Consider the following 4,499-nt stretch of genomic DNA (forward strand, 5'->3'; position numbering starts at 1 on the left):
CTCTTCCGATCTTCGATTTGAAAAGTGGAGATTTCAAGCTATAAAATGCTTTTTTTAAAATCTCGTTACAATAATTTTTCACAAAGTTGCTCTATCTTGAAATTTTTTTTCGCCAATTTTTTTTTACTGAGTTATTTAACATTGAAGCATAAATAACCTTTGTTCAATTTTTACTCAATTTAATACTCAAGACGTGATCAGCTTTGAATGAAGACGTATTGAACACATCTACAATTTCGAAATTTGTGGTCTTTCATCACCTAACAAAAAAATTGGCGAAAATAATCATTGGTACTATCTCAAAGTACAGACTTTGCCCTTTAAAATGAAGAAAAAAAACTTTTCTACGCCGATTATTTAGCGAGATATTGCAGATTTAAGTAACTTTTGTTTTTTTACGATTTTAGAATGATATCGCCGGCATTTGCGTAACCCGATGTGCACCACAGGGAGGTTGCTCGGTCGGATTTTGCACAAATTTCGGCATGTCAGCACCTGCAGTTGATTCAGAAGACTATAAAATGATGAATTGCCTAACGCAAATGTGGACTGATTTTGCTAAAACAGGGTACGAGACATTCATTTTCTTCTTTTCAAACTTTAGATGTATCCATTTAATCACGACATTTCAATTTTATTAATCGCATAGTAATAATTAATTCTTAATCTGATTTAGAAATCCAACGCCTGCTACAAATATGTGGGTACCGGTAACTGATTCGCAACAAGGAAAGTATAATTACCTAAATATTGATAAAAACTCGGAAATGAAGGTCTTCTGTAAAGGAGAAGAAAGATGGGATTGGGAATAGAAGAAGAATAAGGTACGACGCTAGAACTTTACCTACATCAAAATTGAATTTTTCTCGATATCTTTTGCATATGTATAATAAATATTTCTTCGTTATTTTTCAAAGATATGTTTTTGAATTAACGGTATGTAGGCACTATTGTTATTCTCCTTAAGTTCAAAATAGGTTTTAGTTAACGAAAATATAAGGATTAATAGTTTTCGAATTATGATATATAAGGAACAAAAAGTTTTTCATGAATTAAAACTTAAGAAGTACTAGTAAATCATCCAACTTTATTTGTCGATGAATGTTATATCAATGTACAAATGTAACTTCAATTGAACATAGACTCCAAATCCTCGTTAAAATTAATTAACTAAACCAAATAACTAAAGCAAATAAAATTTAAAAAAATATATTGTTATACATTATTGTATTAAATTTTGTGTTTTTTTCTGTTGTTAGTATACATAATAGGGTACAGCGGGGTAATTTGTACAGTAGAGTAATTTGGATAATAGTAAGCATTTCATATCAATAGTAAGAATTTCAGAAAAATAAAAGATTTTATGATATCAAACATATTAACGTAGAAGCTGTATGCGAACTATCACGGATGATGGTGTGTAATAATTTCTTTTTACAATATCCAATTACATGCAAACTGCGCACCGCATGTTTGTCGCGTACTAATGTGTTAGTATAAATTATTCCTCTTTGCTCTCTCTCTCTCTTTCTAAGGTTACAGTATTATAATCTCCGACGTTATTACGCGAATTGTCATTAATAAAGTGTGTGATACGGTTATAAATATCTGTTCCAACAACACATCCGCACATTCCAAAGATCAGTTCTTACTCTTAAGCACATATAGAATTGTCTCTTGACAATCAAGAGAAATGCAGAAAAATAGATGGTATTAAGCTGCGCACATATATATCGTAGCCGTGCGATGTACTTAATCAAGTGTACAGTACTTTTCATCTCGTTCCATGAAACGAAATCCTCTCTATCCTTCAAAAGGCCATCCCCTCAAACGTACACTACCGCCGATCATCAATCCATCTGAATATATACATAAGTGCATCAGATACCTAATATATTAATATCAAGAATATGTATATCATTCTTTAATTGTGAATTATAAGGAATTTTACGTACCATATTATGGATCTATTTGAATTGTATACGGTTTCTTATATTTTCTGTATATTTGTTAAGCATATCACAATCTTGCAATATATCATCTTTCTCCAATTCAGTTATAAGTATGTTCCTGTTATTGATATTTTCGTTTTAAATATGTCTAAATAGAAATATTTAAGCTATGATATAATTATACTTTTTAAAATACTTTTGTAATTGTATAATCCATTGTACATACCTCGTTTCATCTGGGGTGCTACTGGTGCCACTGGTGTTATATTGGTCTAGAGTAGGCTCAGTATTTACATCATTATCCACAGTTGTTACAACACGACATATTCTTTTTGGTAGCAAATCTCTTGGAGGCCTTATTGATACAGATAAATATTTACATATCATTAAATATGCAGTATTTTCATTTTCCTTCATTTTAATTTTATAGCAATACTTACCGTGGCCTTATTATTTTTTTTGGCGTTTTATTAGGTTCGTAAGTTGAAGAATTTGGCGTTTTATTAGGTTCGTAAGAAGTTGGAGAATTGTTAGAAGATTGCTGACTATCACAATTAGATAGATTTTCTTCTGTTTCACTTTGTACTACTGATGAATTGTCTCCTAATGGGGTGCCAATCATTCTATCTTGTGATACCTCATTTATATTCCTTGTTGAAGACCTATATTTACGTATTATTAAACATGTTTTATAAATAAATATAATGTATGTGACGGTTCGCTTTTCTTGCGCTCGGATATGCTTATCGGGCCAGGTAGGCAAGAAAGCGTGAGACGACCAAACGCGTGTTAGCGTTACTTTACCGAGGTTCAGAGAGACGGTCGGCGGGACTAGTCGGCGGTAGATCCGGCGCTCCGAGCGGTTCGGTCGGTAACGGTGGAGCGGGCGCGGATGTCCTCGATGGTCGATTGCCGTGTGGCACTTAGGCGCAGCGAGATCGATAGCTGGTCTATGTCGGCCAGACGCCCTGGCCCGACAGAGAGGAGAAGCCAGGCGCCCTGGCCTTCTCTGTGCGCACGGTGTTGGTGCCAACGGGATGCCCTGATCGGGCGGAAGGCGAAGAAGCCAGGCGCCCTGGCTCTCTTCGCTGAATGCAAGAGATGTGAAGAAATCAGGCGCCCTGACCTTCTTCGCAAGGGACGCAAGGAAGCCAGGCGCCCTGGCTCTCCTCGCAAGGAACGTGAAAAAGTCAGGCGCCCTGACTCTCTTCGGAAGGAACGTGAAAAAATCAGGCGCCCTGATTCTCTTCGCAGGAGGAACGGTCTCGACAGGAGTAGGTTCGGGACCGGACTGCCGTCGCTCCGCGGCGGCGGCTTATATACCCCCGCCGATGGGCTTCGGCGAGGGCTGCGGAGAGGGGTCGCTCTCCCGTAACACGCTCGGCGCGCGTGTTTAGTCGGAGTTGTGGCGCTGAGCGCCAGGGGCGGCTGGTCGGCCCCTTGTGGTGACGAGGCGGGGGCGTATCGTCACATCACCCTCCCCCCCCTCTTAAGATGCGGAGACCTCTACGCACCAGATTCCCCTCTGGTCGGTAGCTCCCTTATCGCCCGGATGCCACTCTGGTGGTCGAACCGGATCAGTCACCATCCCTGGGCATTCTCGGCCCGGTATCTCCGGTTCCGGAATACCGCCGAGTATGGCATCAGCACCGCTTCCCCGCGTGGCAGAGGCACTCTCACTGCCTCGGCCCCGCGGTGCGCAGGTACTGGTGGCGCCCTGGTGGGTGGTGGTTGGGCGCGTACTCCAGGGCCGATGGTGACGGCGTGGCACGTGACCGGCCTCGGTGGGATCGGCGGCTGGCTGCTGGCGGACAGAGTCGTCGGGCGGATGGCCCTTGAGCAGCCGGTGGAGTGGCTGCGGCCTTGGCCAGCACGGCTTGGCTCGACTTCTCCCGCCCGACGGTCTTATGGGCCGGGGCGGGCGCCGGTCGTCGGGGCATGACTATCGCTCGCTATCGGTACCGGGACCGCGGCTGCCTCGGTGGTGGTGGCGTCGCGAGGAACTGGGCCCGTCGTCGGGTTTCCGCGTCGCCCCGCTGGATGTAAGTACCCACTCGTAGTACCGGCCGGCGGTTGTCAGCATCGGGGCTGGTGGTCGGCCCCGGCTCTCTTGGCGTCCCGGTGCTATTGCGGGTGGTTACCGGTCCCGGGTCTTTGGTCCGGTTGTCCTCGTCGTCACTCAATTCCAGGTCCTGGAGGAGCTTGGCAGAGACAAAACCTTCCAAGATGTCGCTCATCGTCACGGTGCTTACCCGTAGGCCTACTCGTAAGCTGAGCGAATCGTTCGGTCATCGACCGCGCGGCTCTATTTATACTTGGTTATTTGCGGCGGCTCGGCCTCGCCGCACGCATTCCGTACCATTGACGTCACGGTCGGCGGGCGTGACGTCGGTACCGTCGGCAATGTCGGTAACGTCGGCAATGTCGGGCGCGTTCTTGAGGTTCTGTACGTGGATGTGGCGCTGCCAGCGCCCGCGGGTGTCCCGGAGATCGACGATGACCGGTGATACGATGCACCGCACTTCCTAGGGGCCGCTGTACCGAAGT

The 4,499-nt window shown here is 44.4% G+C and overlaps 1 long non-coding RNA gene across 3 annotated transcripts in view; it reads left to right on the forward strand.

Annotated features, from left to right (window-relative positions):
• The window catches only part of LOC105452270, a 5,944-nt gene extending 3,987 nt beyond the window's left edge, over positions 1-1,957 (forward strand). For all 3 annotated transcript variants that reach the window (XR_974713.1, XR_974714.1, XR_974715.1), the window contains exons 2-3: positions 408-568; positions 677-1,957. This is a non-coding gene — a long non-coding RNA (uncharacterized LOC105452270). The remainder of the gene's footprint in view (positions 1-407; positions 569-676) is intronic.
• The last annotated feature ends 2,542 nt before the right edge of the window (positions 1,958-4,499 follow it).

This window comes from Wasmannia auropunctata, unplaced genomic scaffold (assembly GCF_000956235.1).
Source record: "Wasmannia auropunctata unplaced genomic scaffold, wasmannia.A_1.0 LD336035.1, whole genome shotgun sequence".
Classification (NCBI taxonomy): Eukaryota; Metazoa; Arthropoda; class Insecta; order Hymenoptera; family Formicidae; genus Wasmannia; species Wasmannia auropunctata.